Raw genomic sequence first — 19,623 nt, forward strand, 5'->3', positions numbered from 1 at the left:
TTAGTTGGCTGTGTGGAATGACAGGGCATTTGGCACGCACATGCAGAAACCAAGGCATGATGCAGAACGGCCAAGGAACAGGAGCAGGCATGATAAATCCACCTGCAGTTTTTCAGCAGGTTGGTGCACAGAATCATACGGTGCAACAACAGGCACAAGGAGCGCAGCACGAGTGCAACCACAAAGCATGGGGAATTTTCCACAAGGACAATCCCAACAGGCACCGCTGCAACTATCACAGACCATGAACCCTGGAATGGGAGGTAACAATGGGAATGGGGGAAATCTACAAGCACACGGTGGGCCGAATGTATATATAAGTTAGGACAGCTCACTGGGAACCCTGATGTGCTCTATCCTATCAGTGACACCAGACCCTCAAAGGGGACCTAGGATGGATGTCATTATAGAGGGTAAAGAATAATTCTTCCTAGTTGACACGGGTGCGACATGCTCGTGCATACGTGAAGTCAAGTTTTCCTTGTTTGGCGAGGCCATAGATACTCAGAGTTTTACAGGAGCTCGCAGTCGAGTTCCCTTTACAAGCGCACTCCCAGTCTCCATAGGAGAGTACGAAATGAATGTACCTTTATTATATTCACGTCAGACCCCAGTAAACATTTTGGGTCGAGACTTAATGACAAAGTTGAACATGACAATTTCGTTCACGGAGGAGGGCATAGTATGCTCCACTCCAGGAATGCACTATTCAAATGTATGCGAAATGGTTAGAGCATTCGTAGGACACATAGCCATGAGGGCCATACCATTAGAGCCAGAAATCTTTGCATACGGCATGCGTGTGCTTATGGCAGGATTGCCAGGTCTTGCTGACAGGATCATGAGAACCCCTGATGAGGTTTTATTCAGACCAAGAATACCTATGCACGAGGAGAAGGGACAAGTATTTCCCTTGATGATACACACAGCAGCAATGCGAGGGAAAGTGGTTTTGGTTGATGGTCACGATGATGAGGGCAGACAATGGTGTGCGATAATTGCCATTGAAGAAGGATATCGAATGACTGACGTCACCGATGACGATCTGTTTGAAGAACAAGCAGAAATGGGAGAGAAAATGGTGGAAGTGAGTCTCACCTTTTGGGTAAAGATGATTAAAAGAGAAGTACCTCAGAGAATGATGTTGGCACTAAAACGTCCTGAATATTTTGATGATGATATAGCTAAAGTGCCTGTGTCAGTGTGGACTACTGGACCCTATGACGTGGGTCTCTTGAAGCGGGTTGGAGAAGTAAAGATTAAACTGAAACCAGGAGCAATTCTACCAAGAGCCCGACAATATCCCATGTCCAGAGAGGCAGATGAAGGGATTTTTAAGACAGTTTCTGCCACGATGGACCAGGGCATCTTAGTGACGTCAGAGTCACCATGTAATAAGTCAGTGTATCCTGTGTAATAAAGTAAAGGGGGTCTTGGAGGCTAGTGCAAGACCTTTGACCAATAAACGATATTGTTGAGGCTGAGTTCCCTCTAGTCCCTTACCCGTCTACAATATTATGCAATATACCCATTGAGGCAAAATATTTCACGGTGATTGACTTGAAAAATGCATTTTTCTCAATCCCGTTGCACTGTGACTCACAAGATCTCATGTCATTCACGTTCAGACAAATGCATCTGAAAAGCACGAGGCTGCCACAGGGGTACTGTGAGTCCCCTTCTATTTTCAACAGAGTCCTACAGATGGACTCAAGCAATGTTGCAGTAAAAAGTGTTGTCCTGCAGTATGTGGATGACAGCACTACAGAAGATCAGTGCAGGCACGATTCTGTTCAGCTATTGACTATACTGGCTGAGAAAGGATATAAGGTTGACAAGGAAAAGTTACAATATTGTCAACAGAAAATGCTGTACAAAGGCAAGCTGATCTCACATGAGGGAAAGAAGGTAACCCCAGAAAGTGCTGAAGCCATATTGAACACGGCCAAACCACACACGATAAAGCAGATGCAGAGCTTTCTAGGTCTATGCAACTATGTCATGGCATGGGTCTTCGACTACAGCTCTTACACTAAGCCTTTACTTCAGGCCCTAAAGAAGGCCCAAGTGATGAAAGAAACGATCAAATGGTCTGAGGTCATGGAGAAAGGATTTGCTGAACTCAAAAGAGCTATTTGCACAGCTCCAGTTCTAAGGATCCCCAATTATGCAGGGGAATTTTACTTGTTTTCACACACAAATGGCAGCGTCATGACGGCAGTGCTCCCTCAAAGAACCTCGTTGGGATTACAAGCCCCTGGCTTATTACAGTGGGAATCTGGACCCAGTAATGAGAGGCCACTTCCCATGTGAACAAAGTTTAGCTGCCACAGCGTTCGCCATAGAGAAGGCGACAACCATTGTAATGGGATGCTCAATGACATTGTACGTTGAGCACTCATTATTTGCTATTCTAGAGAAACCAAAAGGCACATTGACATCTCAGAGAGCTTCTGCTTATGAAGTGATCATATCGAATCCCTCGATAAAAATAGTCCGATGTAAAATAGTGAACCCAGCCATGTTCATAGCAGAGCCAGTCACTGAGGGAGAGCCGATACATGACTGTGCAAATTACGAACAATTCTATGATGAAATCCTCAGGGTAAAAGAAAATGCCTTGGCAGGAGGAGAGATCGTCTTTATTGACGGGTCTTCAAAGATCGATCAAGATGATGGACAAAGATATACAGGCGTCGCTGTGGTGAAACACATAGCAAATGGATAATTTCGAGTACTTGTTAGTGTGCGAATACCATCTCATTATTCAGCACAGGCTGCAGAATTATTGGCATTGAGACTCGCCACTGAGAATCACGCAGACCAGGAAGTAACAGTGTACAGTGACTCCGCCTATGTGACGTCAACAGTGCATGAAGGCTTAGCACGCTGGAAAAGGAGGGGCTACCTCCGAGCAGACGGCACACCAGTGCAGCACGCAGCCTTATTGGGCAGGCTGATTAAGGCACTACAGCTCCCAGTAGGCATAGCGGTCATGAAATGCGCCGCCCACACGCAGAAACCAAGCAGCAGACACGGAAGCCAAGCGTATGGCATCCAAAAGTGAGACGATTATGAAAGTGGAAAGTGTACCAATGAAAAAATGTTGGTTGCACAAACAACACCTGAAGCCTATAACAGTCTTGGCCAAACACAGTTAATGGAACTCCAAGGGGAGGCACCACAGGAAGAGAAAAACCTGTGGAAATGTTGAGGGTGTTCTTTGAACCCTTCTGACAGCTTGTGGCGACAAGACAGCACTGGTAAACCAGAAATGCCTGTAGCCCTACTAAAAATAGCGCTGGAGCAGTTACATTACCCAGCGCATAGGACGAAGGAGAATCTAGCAGCAACACTCGCGGAAGACTGGTTCATACCGAATTTAGCAGAGCTTGTTGCATTTTTTATGGTGAACTGCATGAACTGCCAGCAATTCACCGCTGGGCACACATTAAAGGTAATGAGAGGAGTCACCCCCAGGCCAAATGGGCCTTTTCAGCACTTGCACGTCGATTATATTGACATGATTCAAGTATGCAACGGGTACAGATACTTAATTGTGGTGGTGTGTCCGTTCTCTAGATGGATAGAGGCAGGCCCATGCACACACACATACTCTACCTGTGCGGCCACATTTTTAGTGAGGGAAGTGTTCCCAAGGTGGGGGGTATGCGAAGTCATGAGATCAGATAATGGCCCTCACTTTGTTAATTCAATATTTGAGCAGATCAGCTTGCTGCTTGGTATAAAGCACAAGTTCTCATCGGCTTATCACCCACAAGGTAATGGGAACTGTGAGAAGCTCAACGGCTTGTTGAAGGAGATAATAGCCAAGTTGAAGCTTACTCTAAAGAGGGGATGGTTGCACTCCCTTCCTCTGGCACTGGATGCACTTCGGAACCAACCAGGCTCCGACCATCATCTTACGCCACACGAGATAGCCAAAGGAAGAAGAATGAGAACTCCCCTAACACCCCAAGATAGAGCTAGATGTGATGCCCAGTCAACAGGAGAGGTTTTAGGGTCTGAAATGCAAAACTATCTGAACTGCATGACATCTTGTCTTACTGTAATTTCAGACCAGCTGCAGCAATGACGAAAAGGGTGCAGCGCAGCACAAAACACAGAAGGAGACACTGCATCAGACTCAGTTCAAGGTCTATGTGTTCCACTCGTCTTCCCTGGAGACGCAGTCTTCGTGAAAAACCATACAAGAAAAAGGTGGGACGAGCCAAGATTCAACAGTCCTTTTGCCATAGAGGACTGCACTCCGTCCGCTGTGAAGCTACAGGGCAGGAGAGCATGGATTTTTCTCTGTGATATCAAACCCTACATCGGAGAAGGCTCCCTGCCTGCACCCCAAGAGGAAGAGACGAGCAACGGGGAAGAACCACAGCACGTGCAGACGAGATCCATGACGAGGAAGAAGGACGCATGACCAGCAAAGTAAACACAAAGAACTTTTTGCAAAGTTGTGGTTTAATTTGGACACTTCCTCTAAGTAAAAAAGGGGATAAGGACATAAAACAGACACTCTGTGCATCCTAGTTGCAGGGTGAAGAAGGAAATTGCACGTATAAACCTCAACATATTCTGTTGATTTGAACTTTGAAGTCTTGATGAGAAAAAGACTATGACAAATTTTGACCAAGGATATTTACATTGAAAGCAAATACAGTATCCCGATTCATTCAGTACCAATACCTTATTCAGAATCACTTATGGTGTCCCACAGTAGAGACATCACAAAGGACCTAGTCACCTATTTCGACTTAGTACTGAGGTCATACCTGTCACTGGTAGGGAGGCTCACCAGTGTCACAGACTTTTTACAAGATCCTGAGAACTAAGAGACAATAAGACAACTCCTCACTGTCATTGCCGAACAACTCATCCTACTACCTGAGTACAGTGAGAAAGAATCAAATGTTCCCAACGCAGGCGGAAATAAATGAGCTTGTCAACACACTGTTCTTTCGCATAATCGAAGACTGTCCAACTCTTATTGGAAGAACAACAGACACACTCACGTTTATTGGAGACCCGGTAAACACTGAACATTTAAACCATCTTTTAAATAAGTTTGTCATTTTATTCGCGCTCCACGTGACCGGACAGTGCAGACATTGTTTACATCAAGGAAAAAACATATAATCCTGAACCCAGCAAAACTGGACAGATGTCTCTGTCACCAGAAGACAGCAGATTGGCGCACAAAGTCCTTTTTATGCCTAGTCACTGACTTTCCAGAGCTGGTGGGGAGACCTATCTAGGTTGACGTCCTCACCTTCATCAGATGTCGCACAGATGAGAATGCTCCTGCATGGAATCATACTCCAAGTGGAACTTTCCAATCATCAGAGAGATTATCTGAGGAGATTTTAAAAGAAAAAAAAAGCCTTCCGCCGAGGGACAGATCGAAGGAGCAGATTCAAGAACTTCACTTGTTATACTTGTTGTTATTTTTTCCCTATTTCTTCATACCTTTCAGTGTCCAATATGTCCTCAGGACTGAAGCAGATTCGAGTGGAGGACTGGGAGCTTACCTACTTTGAACATGACTTTTGAAGCACCTGACATTCATAAGGAAAAAACCTGAAAGACGATATTGGTTAAGGGAATATAATAAACTTGACATTTTGGCTAATGATCAAGATGGGGGTCCAGAGCAGCAACCTGGTCCTCCCACAAGCAGAGAGGCACCCCCGCTTCTCTGGAAGAAAATGCTGCCGCCTGACCTATAAGGGCATAATGTACTTATGCATCATATTTGTCATTATTTTTCTGTGATTAACTATCAGAACTGCATTCTTTATTGGTGCACGAAGTGTTCCAATTTCAGTGCAACCACCTGATGATACACGCATGAAACCCACAAAAGCACCCAGACCTTATGTAGTCATTCCAGTCCCTAGAAAATCTGATGGTAGAGTAAATTAACTTGAAATGCATGTGATTAATAGTGATATTCACAAACTTATGGTAACGAATGAGCAGGAAAGCCAGAGACAGGGTCGACATGAAATGAATGAAGAAAAAACACTGACAACTACACGCACACACACACTGAATGCACAGGAAACAGGCCTAGTGTCAATGACCGCAGAACCACAAACGAAAGCAGCAGAGAAGATGAGACTGCCTGCCATAAAAACCTTCACAGAAGATAGTGTGAGAAAACAAGAAGAATTAAGAGAAAGACCAACAGAAGCAGTCATATCAGAAACCCTTAAGAAAACAGAAGCGGCCTCAGAGAAACTCTCATCAAGAACACAACTGATAGTAGACTCATTATTCCCATACATAGCCAGAGCGAGGAAACTACAAGAGGAAATGAAGAACAAAACAGCAGAGACTGTATTGACAAGCACACATGTTCTGACACAAGGGACAAATACCATGTCTACAATACAGCCATATACCGGACCAGTGTCAGGCTGGTTGGCATGGGCATTTGCACGTAGCAGAGTACAGATGCATGAGGACCAGGAAAGAGCTGCCAGACTCTTGTCCACTCAAATGGTGCAGATGAGGAGACCTGCACCATGGACCGCGATACCTTAAGATTCTCCAGCAAGAAAAAGCTATACAGAGGCATTCAGAGATGTAGTTATAGGGAACTACAGGAAAACCTTAAGAATCAAGAGAAGCATGCATGAAGATGACAATGGACTAAATGACTACCTGGACAGCACAGCACATCTGGGAAACAACATTTAGAACCAGCACATGAAAGAAGTTCAAAAGACGAAATTCAAAACAAGAATGCTTTGTTTGTGCACTTCTACCGTACAGCATGGGGAAGTCCAAGATCTTCGTAGCTGTAGAAATTGATGGCCCGACAACAATAGCAATGTGCAAGACCAGAGGCCAGTTCATGGTAAGTGGTGTCTCATTTATATGGGCAACTGAAACAGCTTATCCCGATGAAGATGATTATGTCCAGGACATTAAAACAAGAAACAGAGCTCACACTAGGAATCATGTGATTAGATACGAGAAACCCGATGTTAAAGGAGCAGGAATAAGATGGGAAGTAAACCTGAGACTGAACGTCCAAGGGAAAACTCCAGAAGAGGCTCGAATTTGAAAAAAAGAGGCCAAATGCAGATTTGGGGAACAGTACTTTCACCAAACGGATGGGAGCAAGAAGTAGTGTTCTGCTGAGCATGGATAGTCCTCGGAGCCTGCAAGGAAGCCATCGAAAACTCACAAAGACTGTGCAAGCCAGTATGGCCAAAACTTGCAAAACTACTGACATGGGTCGAAGACAGAGGAGGACCCTTGCAGATAGTGCTACTAGAAAGTTTGAAATTGTGCTTCAGGAACAATGGCACAAGAAAGATGGAAGAGAATCAGAACTGTGGAAACATTTTTGATGCTCCAGGAATGGATCACGGAACCGCAGTAATTATGGATCATTATTGGGCATGCGGACCCAAAGCATACATCAGACTGCCGAATAACTGGGGAGGCATATGCACAATAGTGCATGTCCACGTTCCAGCATTAGTAATCCCGAAAAGCGACCTGAACATTGAGTTTCCCGAAAGCAGATGCTCACCTGAGGAAGAGGAGATCTGTGGAACTGATAACTCGAATGAAGAGAGAAAATTACTTTTCCGCCAAATCAGAAGAAGCATTTCATGCAATCCCATATGAACACAGGCTGTTCAGCCTCACCTAATCAGTGTTCACAACGATTTTTATGCCAAGAATCCAAGTTGGAGTAAACACTAAATGGTTGCAGATAACCAGATTGGAATTGCTACAGATAATCAACACGGCCATAAAATGATTCAATGCAATAAAGGAGGAGTTAAGAGCTATCTGACTGATGACTCTCCAGAACAGATATGCCCTCGACATGATTACAGCTATGGATGGAGGAGTTTGTGCAAAAATTGGAGAATCATGTTGCACATTTATACCTTCTCACGGCGAGGTAAATGGAACTTTAACAGAAGCCATAGGTATGCTGACGAAGCTACAGAACCAGATGATCAACAAAACTGACGTAGTTGACGATGAAAGCTGGTTTGGATCACTATTCTCGTGGGTCTCACAATGGATGGGAGACATATTCAAGTTTCTGGGACCCCTGCTATTGATGGTATTACTAGGATTTTGTGTCATCAAGATAATAATCTCGCAATGCCAGAAAACTGCGAAGAAAGCCATAGGGATGAAAATCATGATTGATGTCAAGCCAGGATGGAGGCCTAGAGAGAATACTGATGATGAAATTAGAGACTTTGTGAAGGCCAGCGAGCATGCACCAGAAGGTACAAAGTTTCTTTATCCCAGGAAACGCAGAAATTATGAAGGAAAATGGATTTACTGCAGCCCAAATGGACAATGCCAATTAATGACTTGGAATAAAGACGAACATGTAAAAACTGCAGGAAGCCTGAAAGGACTCCAAAGAGACACTTCTTCAAACCATCATGTACAAACCCAGAAGATGAAGAAGGAATTAACCCAGAAGATGAAGTGAAGATGAATACAGAAGAACCAAGTAAGATGAATCCAAAAGAGGAAGCGGAAGTGGTCGATGAATCGACCAGAGGGGGGAGTGTAGAGGAGGTCCCAAATAAAGCCTGCACTCCAGTCGCACATCTTGAAGTACCAGGAACGTTCACACCGAGATATGTGACGTATGATGAGCAAATAAACCAGCAGAGAGCCGCAGTAGGGCTCTGCCCAGTGCCTATCAGGAGAACAACACCTGGTGAAGTACCGATACCTAGAAAACCATGGACGATGAGGTATCCATTGAGAAAACCCTACCAGCAAGTAAGAGGAAATGAAGATAGCCTAAACACTGTCCCGGAAGAAACTCAAAAGGCCTTAATGAAAGGCGAATGGTGACGTCACGAGGACATGGACTAACGTGCAGAACCAAAAAATGACACACAGAGACAAAACGCCATGAATAAGGATATCATGAACCTAGAAGGAGAGACGATGTTGAAATATAAAGAAACTTAAGCTGTAAAACAGAATGAAGTCATTCAACCAGCTAACACCTGTACATAAGCTTGAAAGTGCAAGAAAGCTGAGAAAACAGTGTAGCTTGATATGCTTAGCAGAAGATAGACCACAGAAAGCGCCACCTATACAATAGCTACCTCAACGAAGCACACTATACAAGTGCAAGTCCACTTTACACAAAAGCAGAATTAACTCAGGTCACTAGACGTCAAACAGGACAGGATTTGTATTCCAGCTAAAACGAGAAGAGATGGCGAATCGAAACTCAGCAGAGGCAACGTGAGCCAGGAAGAGCCAAGGTCAGACCAATGGAAGGATACAAGTGTGAGTCCACTTTACACAAAAGCAGAATTAACTCAGGTTACTAGACGTCAAACAGGACAGGATTTGTATTCCAGCTAAAACGAGAAGAGATGGCGAATCGTAACTCAGCAGAGGCAACGTGAGCCAGGAAGAGCCAAGGTCAGACCAATGGACGGTAGCTTTGCGGAATTGAAACTTAAGATCAGAATAGCCTATCTCAGGAAGGCCGAGATTAGGAGGCGTAGGCAGGTGGCAAGCTGAATAAGAATAAATGCACAAATTGAAGGAAACTAGGCAGATTCACGGGATGAGTAGCACATGACCATCCAATCAAGAAGAAGCACAGGTTCACACCTACGCCTGGCTGCCCCCCAGACAGAAATATCATAACTTTTCCTGACAAGAAGATACAGTTTCGAGGCTGACCACAGCCAACTAATTGACAATAGCCACTAAAGTAATGATGGATTGAAGGAAGGCCGGGTGAATCTTGGGGCACCCTGCACCTGGCTGACCATTCTGCATGCTGCTAAATAAAGTGGAGATGTATGAATGGGGTTGAAGCCAATGCATAAATGGACCAAATAATCTAGGGTTCTATAGATAGTAGAACCAACGAGACTTCGTACTCTTATTGACGTCTACAGGAGTAATGTTAGAAGGAAGGGCTTAGACGCCCACCTGATAGTGTTTATCCAATCCTCTCACTCCGTTACCATATACAGATATAGTACGTATAGTAAAGTTACTTTTTCCTAACCAATAGAATTTAATGTTAACTTTTGAGCGTTACAGGTCAATGATGGCGAGTTTTGGGTATAAATGTTACTGTTTGTATGAAGTTCGCGGGAGTTGAAGCGAGACAGACTATCGCATCACTGTTCATTTCCATGTTTCCCCGTTTTTTGTACTTGTCATTAAACAGACTCCTCTTCGCCAAACCATTGAGTTGTCCTTATTGCTTGGTGTTGGAGTAATATACCTGCACCCCATCTATCTCAAAGGTGCAGCTATCTCGTCTTAAAGTACTGCAAAGCAAACCCTGACTCTATGGGCCGGCCGGGGGTCTCCCCAGTACACCAGTATAGTAGTAATTAGGAAAACTAGCTTGTGGAAACTTACCAAGTTGAAACCAAAAGGAATGCTGCCAGTGCCCACAAGCCTAAACCACACAAATGTAATTTTTTTTTACAAAAAGCACCATGGAAAACTCCCAACTGGAGCTCACACATAAAAGTATGGCCAATGTGGATAGCGTCCACTTTCATATTCCTTATCAATTCTTATACTGCAAAACACAATATGGTAAACTGATGCAAAAGCAGGCCCTTTGGTTTACGCCATAATTTCTAGCACTGCCAAGAGCAAAACAAGCTCCTCTGAGCGTAGATACAGGTTTGGAAACATGGAGAGGCGGGGGCTCAGAGTTGCAGTACGAGGGCAAACGATATTGGCAGCACGATATTTGGTGGCACCATATTTGCAGTCACGATATTGCGACATGGATCGATTTCATTAACAATGGAGTAGAGTTCTACTCCAAAAACATTTGCACATTAATGCCGTTTCCATATGGACAGTTAATTGTTTTTCTCAGTTGATCCCATATATGCAATTGTTACCTGCTTGGTAAATACATTTCTGCAACACACACCTTGTCAGAGTAATGCACCTTCCAGTGGGAGGAGTCACAGCACCAGAAGACACAAGTCCTCAAGCACAGCAGTGATATCCCTCCATCATGTCAGTGAAAGCATGCGTGCATGAGTTGGAAATAGAAGACGGAGTACTGACGTTGCCGATTTGAAGGTTCACCAGTTCACACCTATCGCTTTCTAACCACTTCCTGTGGCAGATAAATCAATCTTCAAACTGAATTGCCTCATCGGATAGCCTCGCACGGGGCTGCGGCCCAACACAAGAAAATCTACTGCATGTTTTGGAAGCCCCCAGGAAAAAGCCTAAGCACTGACGTGTTCAACTTCTTGACCCATGATCATGAAAAAAATGCATTTCGCATCTGCCACATTAGTGATGAGTGATGGAGCAAGCGTACTGTAAAGCAGGCAAATATGAACAGAATTAGAATTCCTTGGATTAGTGAAAAGGGCATTTCACATTTTCAGAAATAAATGGCTGGAACATGGACATGGCTCTCACATTTTCTAATTGCAATTCAGGGAAGACTTTGACTTATCCTGCCAAGGAGGACTGTGACAAAATGACTAATGATCTTTCAGGAGTACAGGGGTGAATAGTGGCTGAAACCGCCAATTCTGCCACCACACTAGCACTAAACAGCAGTGACTCCAATCACTAAGGTTAAACAGGCACAGCTTCAAAGATATACCTCCTTCACCTCTTTAGAAAGCACAGGCAGAGGACAGGCTATATCTTCATGCATGAGGGATGTGAGCTAATAAAAGTAGCACCCCAAGAGTTTTAGTGCAATGGATCCAAAATGAAAGAATGCCCAATCAATGTTCTAGACAAATAGGAACTTTAATAAAACAATCACTGCAAACACACTAATTAAAAACACTAAAAAAAAACAACCCCAGTGAAACAACACAGCGAATGCAGAACTTTGATGTGGAAGAGCACTCTGGGGTGATAATCAGGGTTGGTCAGGTAAGAGACTTATCCTTCAACTATTGACATTGTTCCTATGCTTCGGGTGGTATAAGGGGGCTGGAAAGTCACTATGGCCCTTTAAAATGGACTAGGCGACCAGGGTCTCTTCAAAATCACTTAGCTTGCGTAAGTGGGTTCAATGGTTTAGCACAGCGGTTGAATCAGCACTACAACAATGCTTCTGCTGGGTCGATTCAGTGTATGATACAGGTGAATTGATGGCTTTCCGAAGGTCAAGTTGGCCGGTGTATCTGTTGCCTCCAAGGGGTCGATCTGGAGACCAGTTTGATCGATGCAGGTCCATGGCACTGGGTGGAGCTCAATGTCCCATAGTGCAGCAAGCAATTAGGAAGTTCACAGAGTAACAAAAACAGCACTGCAAGTGCTTTGGCGACTCAGAGTGGATTAAGCTAGCTCGCAGAGGACATGAGAAAATGAAACAGCTGGTCCGATAGCACAGTGAGTAGAGCGCTTGCTTTGACATCTGTGCAGAGCCTGCGGACACAGGTTCGAATCCCAGCAGGGCAAAACTCAGCCTTTCATCCTTCCGAGGTTGATAAATGAGCACCACACACCGTGGGTAATAAGAAGCAGCGCTCTACCTGAGGGTACGTAGCGCTATATAAATGCTAAATTAATTATTTTATTATTATTATTAAACAGGGTCCAAGCTGCCTCTGGACTTCTGGGTTTCCAGGAGGCCCAAACCAGGAGACACAGGACAAGGTGTGTCCCTCATTTCTGCACTTCCACTCTTGGATGTGTGCTGGCACCTATAGGAGTCCATCACCTCCATTGCAGGATACTGATTACAGTGCAACAGCCAGCAAGAGAGAATTTGGTTTACAGCTGTTCACCCTCACTGTTCCCTGCAGATGTTTATGGAGCAGACCTTACCTCTGTCTTAGGCCTTTCCTATCTTCACCTCTTTCACAATGGACTTTAAGAAGACAAAATGTCACAGAGGGTTTATTCTTAAGCAAGCTGTGAGTGGTCAAATCCAGGCTGTTTTAACAAGTGTCCTGTGCCTTCTGACATCACTGCCAGAATGCCCAGCCTGCAGGAAATGTGGAGGACGGGGATGGACAGGAAGTAATAGAGAACTCTTACAGAAACCAAGATGGTGGAACCCTTTTCTAAGCCTACCTCTACCTACTGGCTACTCTAATTCTGCCCCATTCTATTTCTAATGACTTCAAAGAGACTCCAGTGGTCATGACCTTGGTTTGTGTTTAGCTTTGTTATGTCAATGCTGAGTTAAAAGCACCAGCTCCCGGGAGATCTCCTTGCAGGGGTTCCTGGGCAAAAAGAGAGGTGTTGCCCCTTCCTGTGGTAGGATAAACAGGTAATAATCTGGTTATGTTCTCACGTGGCAGCAGTGTGGACAGTGAGACAAGCAACTAATGCACAACTGGGACCCACTCATAGATATGACACTAGAGTGATATCAAATTACGGCGGGTATAATTGTGTGATCCTAACAGCCATGCTGCCACAACTAGACATGGCTTATTTTTACAGTACTGTGTGCCAGCAGGCTGACAAGATTACACAATTATTATAATTTTGATCAGGGGTAGACACAGTTAAAAAGCCATCTCTGCCTGCATGAACGGTGTGTTTTAGCAGCTGTCGGAAATGTACATGTGTCTTATGAACCTGCCGTGTGCCACTGCAGGGCTGGTGCTGAGGGTACCAGGAAGTTGTCTTAGAAAAGGCATATGCATGGACTATAATTTTTGAATGGAACATTTCTGAAAAGGAGGTCTGATTAGTAGGTCTCCCTTTCAGAAACAGAATCACCCATGTTATTTTATGAAATTAAAATAAAAAAGCAAGGACTTTCATACCCTTGCAGATGGCAAAACATCACAAGGATGGGCTGCAGAAATGAGGAATATGGGTTTGGGTGAGGAGAGGGTGTGCCGGTTTTGACATCATGACTCCAGTGCAGCACCTTCATTGCAGGATAGCAAACTGATCTGAGTGATCAGTGATCAAACAAAATTATAAAGACAAGGGCCAAATGTGTCATGGTTTTGTAAAGTAGTCCAGAGGACAGGGGGTTCACACCACAAATCACAGCTTAGCAGAGTATGCAAGGCCCATCGAACCATCCCCTGGAAATGAGGGAGGACTGAGCCATGGGGCAAAGCAGAACCGTCTTTTATTCTCCAACCAGACAGGGATTATACAGGAAACAAAACAATCTACAGCAATCTCAGCTGCTCAGCCCATGTCACAAGCTTTTATTTTATTATGACATCACAATTCCTAACCTTTCCCCAAAAACCTAAGAGCCCATCCCATTGGGTAGCTCGGGAAGGTATCCCCTATATGAGTGGTCTAACTGGTCCTTCTATGTCAGGTGGGCTTGCCTGAGACTTCCCCAACAACGATCTATTACATTGTTGCATGGCTGCAGGATGGCCATTGGCCCTTGCCCACTACACACCACCCCAGGATTTGTGCTCTCTGATTAGCTGGTGCGATTCCCCCCAGGCCTGGGACCCTGCTTTGATCACAGTGCTCAGTGTCCCTTTTCAAGGTAATGTGAAAGACTGTGTGCCACTATTGTTGCCACTGGTATAGCCACTGGGAGAGTGCCTGCATGTTGCAATGTTCGTTGGGCAACACATGTAAAAATTCTGTCTGTCTTTGCTGGGAACCACTTCTCTTCCCACCATTGGTAAATAGCTATTGATCAGCTTGGCTCAGTCACGTGGATGAGGACAGCAAAACTAAGCTTTTGGGTCTGCAATTAGTGAGTCTTTATTCTGTTATTGTGCAGGTTGCTCCCTGCCTCGGGAGCCAGGAATTTTCCACCCGGCCTTGTCCTTGGCTGCAAGCACTGGCCCTGTGCTTCGTACTGCAGAATCTGCATCTCTACGTTCCTTATTCTGAGGCCTGTGGCTTCATGTGAATTCAGTATATCCATTCTATGGTTTTCCTACATATGTATATTGAAGTATTCTCCTTAATGGTTAGTAGTATTCGGCTCTTCCAGGTTCCTTATCCATCCCTGAAGTTCCACATTGGTTAGTTGCAGTGAAGCGGTTGCAAGCATGCTCTGTGTGACTTTTGCTTTCTTGCGTTTCTGCGTTTGGCTAGTGAAAAGAAAAAGGCTTCTGACAGTATGTACATGTATCTGTCCTCTATCTACAGAACTGTGTAGGCATGTTCTTTGTGTGTGCAAATGTGTGTATGTGTAACTTTGTGCAGGGATGCGAGTTTACTTCGTGACTAACATTACTATGTCGTGGTGTCACTAATTACGTCAGCGCGGCAGGGTATTTATCATTAGTCAACCCGGTCCAGTGATGGGGCACTCGTATCCGTGAAGACATCAGCTGAATAGGGTTTGCACGGTTGCCCAAGAGAATATCTGCTCACATACTTGGAATGTACCGGTCCACCTGGGAATTGGCCAAACAGTGAATGGCATCTGTCATTTCTCGTCAGTCGGGCAGTCAAGCAAATAGGGGTGACAAGGGCCATTCCAGGGAGCCTCTTTCACCTTTGTCCGCAAAGTCTGTGGCGCTTAAAGAGGCTGGTTTTCAAATTGCAAAAAACATCATTTATTACATATCTAAGTGACCCGTCATGGACGAGGCCAAGAAACATGTCCTTTAAAACCGGCATGGCATATAAGAACGTCCACTTATTATCACGGCTAAAATTGATTTATTTATTTGGCATTTATAAGACGTTTGTACATCTGGACAGTGTTTCAAAGTGTGTAACAACAATGGGAGACTGATTACTGCTCCCTTATGACCACATTACTGGTTAGAATTGACAATATCCAATACTATGCTCTATTTCAGCATTGTATTCAACCAAGCACTTTTGTGTCAGATATCAATGTATTCAATTTTTTTACAAAGTAAACCTTAAAACAATATTCTTGTTTAATATTGGACGCAAGTATATGATTATTTAATCATTAGAATGTCAGTATAGCACGTGACTTAATTTTTCCTTGACACATACATTATTAATTGTCAAACAGTAAAGGGATTCCTTTTCTAATTCACAATGAAGCACCTCTCAATGACATGTCCCAATGTTCAAAATCCACCTGAACACTGGAAAAAACAAAACATAGGCTATTTGTTCTAGCCTCGAAAAAGTCGACATATGTTTCAGCCCCTGTGTCTTAGTACGTTAGCCCTAACGCTTTTTGGCTTTTGATGGTCCTTCTTCAGGACGGTATTGTATTTGCTGGATGACTTAATCTGGGAACCCCTTTGGTATCTTGTACATGAACACTATAATATAAACAAACATTGAAAATAGACATTCATATTCTAAAAATATAAAATTACTACTGGTGCTGGGTTTTTCGCAGTGTTACTCATTGTGTGTCAATCACTAACCTTAATTTCATTGAGTGTGGAAATGGGCGGCATCGCAGACATATTTCTTCTGTCTGGAGATCGGGAGAAAGTCATTTCTTTTATCTTCCCTTCTAAATTCAAAAGAGAATTAACTGGATGCAGCCTTACTTGATAGACATTCTCCATATTATTCATAAAAAAATCAAGCACTACCATTAGGTCTTACTAACCTTCTCTTATCATGGTCTATCTTGTGAGTAAGAAATCTTGAATTTGAATGATTTTTCTTCTTTATATGTTCTCCTGCAAGAGAACACGCTGTCTTGTATAAACGGTTTCCATTTTTTAAAAAGCTTTTTACCCATTCGTCTATTTGGCGAGTTTTACTGTGTTGCATCGTATATTGGGAATTAGTATCTGAAGGCTATGAGATGGCATGCATATAGATGATCAACACAGGCATTGCGCTATGCATATTTAGCTCTAAAGTATCTCCAGCTATACCTAAATTGTTAATCTGGTGTGTTCCAGTCTCTTACCTGCTCAACCCAGTATCGCCGTGTCTCCAATACACTCGCATTCACAATCAAAAGTTGTGAGGGGAAGCTGCATAGTTGATGCGCGTCTCCACATCGAGGCTCATAGCCTCTCGCCATCTTGGTATGGGCTCAAGGCGAGGGCTTATGTGCGCTGCCATATGTCCAATGCTCCAGAGACTGGGTAATCCTGATCATTGAGACCGCGGAGGAAGCGGCTAAGAAACAGAAAGAGGAGCTTAACAGCTTAGAAAATAAAATAAAAGAAGAAGACACAATACAAGACATTAAGGGTAAACCAGAGAAGATGCCCGAAGACATTTAAACAGTTCACCTTGGACAAAAAGGTTTTGTCCAAGACATTTTCCATTTATGTGACAAAATCATGACTATAAATACTGTGGCACAAGATATGGCAGTGCCAATATCATGTGCCCTTATACTGTATCATCGTGTCGCTCGTCTACCCTCTCTTTTATGGGCAGACACCCATGCGTCCTCTGGTCTAACCCTCACCATCCCCACTCTCATCAACTCTTCTTCACGCTGCGGAACCCTCCCTAATAATATGCGTGCCGACGGGTACGCTTAGAATATGATATCTGGGGATGAGTCGAGAACTAAAGGCATAGTACTGATAAAGTGAATATGAGGCCTACACATCGGATTAGAAAGGAATGTGATTTTGGAAGCGGCGGCAAGCATGTATTTTTTTAAAATATTGTTTAATGAAAAATCATCCTTTTAAAACAAAATCAGAAACATAAAGGGGAGATATTCTGGATTTCATTGGTCTAGCGGGGTCAGTGGGGCCTCACTCAGCACGGCGTAATATCAGTGCCATGTAATGTACATTAAAGTGACCTCACAGAACATGGATCTTGTATAACTCACAGGTGGCCAACTCATCGCAGATTTTACACAGCATTTTTATTTGGGGGAAAGCCACCCATACTCTCCTTCTGCACCCCCCTTAATCCCTTCCCCAGCCCCCAACATTTTAAAATATACGCTAACCCCGCACCCTGCTTAACAATGCCACCAAAAAGCAGCAAAACGGCTGCAATGAGTTGGCCCCTACCAGTCGGGCTGGTATCCTATGGCACAGCATCTGCCAGTATGGCATCCTCTGGGTGCATGGTGCTGGAATGGAAGGAGTAGGACGGAGGGGCTAGTTGAAGGAGAGAGAGAGAAAGAGAGAGAGAGAGGCAAGCACAAATACTGAGTTGTTGATGGGTGCAGCCTCAGACCAGTCCGATTCCGGTGGGGGTTTGGGGGTGGGTTGTGCCGCTATGTTTCTAGGTGCTTCATGGCGGTGCACCATGGGCATGGGTATATCCAGAGTCGAGAGCCATTTTCTACTGGCGGGAAAGCAGCTGGCTTGGAAGACAGGAGAGGTATTGGATGTACGGAGGAAGTGTTGCAAAGGCATGCAGAGGGTTGTTTCTGCGGCGGTGAGGCAGGCAGCAGGTTGTCTGCAGTATGTATGGGGGTGCAGATATGTAGGGAAAGGTGGGAAGAGGAAGGGTGAGTTGGTTATTCGGGTGTGTTCAGGACTGACAGTATTTTGCACATTAGAGGTCCTGGACGTCCTTAGTTGTGTTGGTCATGAAGGAAGTCCCATACATTTGAATGTAAGTTGATGTTTTCAGTCCTTCTCTATGCTTGCCCCGGTTCTGTTTTTCTTTGTACTTCACGTTCTTAGCACATTTCTCAATATGCCAATTCCTTTATTTCAGTAGCCCAGTCTCTGCATTGAGATGGCGGATATGCTAGGTGTTCCATGTACACCTCACAAACCCCGCTTATCAAGCAGGTGCATGGAACTTGGTCTATGCTAATAGAAACAAACACCTTGAAAAAGAACACAATTATTGTGTAAAACACCTGTGCTGGCACTGGAAGCAAAATAAGCAATGGACGTTGATGAAATTAAACAAGCTGTTAACTGAAGTGCGGAAATGGTCTACTGAAATAAATCAATGGCCATCTTCTTAGAAAGGGCAGTAGAAATATTAATGGAGCAGGAATGAAAAAGTCAATTTCACACAGGTGCACGCGGCATGGCAGCAAGATGACGCATTCGCCCAGGTCACGCACTCCAGTTGCTGCCGTGGCGCAAGGTGGAGCTGCCAGAGGACTGAGGCTCATGTGCACACTAGATTTAGAACATCACTGTCCCCTGCCAGCCCACCCCCCTTACTGAAGTGGCAGAGCAGGGCAGGGCCGGGCCGCCTGCATCCCTCGTGTGTGTCGCTTGGTTGCCACCGTCTTCATTGTCACCTGATGGTAAATCTCCCAGAGGACCTCTCCTGATCTGAAATATCCTCCACAGCCCTGGTCTGCAGCTGCAACAGTTTGCTGATGACTAAAGGTCGCCTGAAAAGGTGAAAATCTGCAGCCATGTTTCCCAATTTTCCATGAGGATAGAAATCTGTTGGGGAAAATTGAAAATCGTCAGAAATTACGGCAAAAAAGAGCATTGTTTTTTCTCAATTTAATTGTAAAAGTGACAAAACAAGCTAAACCAAACAGCGTTCACTATATGTATTCATGACATTCTTTATTGCTAAGAATTGCGTGCTGCGGTATTGCTAGGTTATGTTTCTAGCTTATGTTTCTAGCTTATGTGTCTAGCTGTGATTGCTGCCCACCTAAAGGGCTCCAGTCAGTCCACCTTCTGCTCATGATTCTTTCTCTCTATGCCTGGAAGAGAAGGCAGAGCAGAAACGGCCATAGGCACACACATGTGGGGTAGATTCACAATATTCAAACGCTCAAGGGGATTTCTCTAAAGGTGCAGGATATTTTGAAAA

This window comes from Ambystoma mexicanum, chromosome 9 (assembly GCF_040938575.1).
Source record: "Ambystoma mexicanum isolate Mex_15411 chromosome 9, UKY_AmexF1_1, whole genome shotgun sequence".
Taxonomy (NCBI): domain Eukaryota; kingdom Metazoa; phylum Chordata; class Amphibia; order Caudata; family Ambystomatidae; genus Ambystoma; species Ambystoma mexicanum.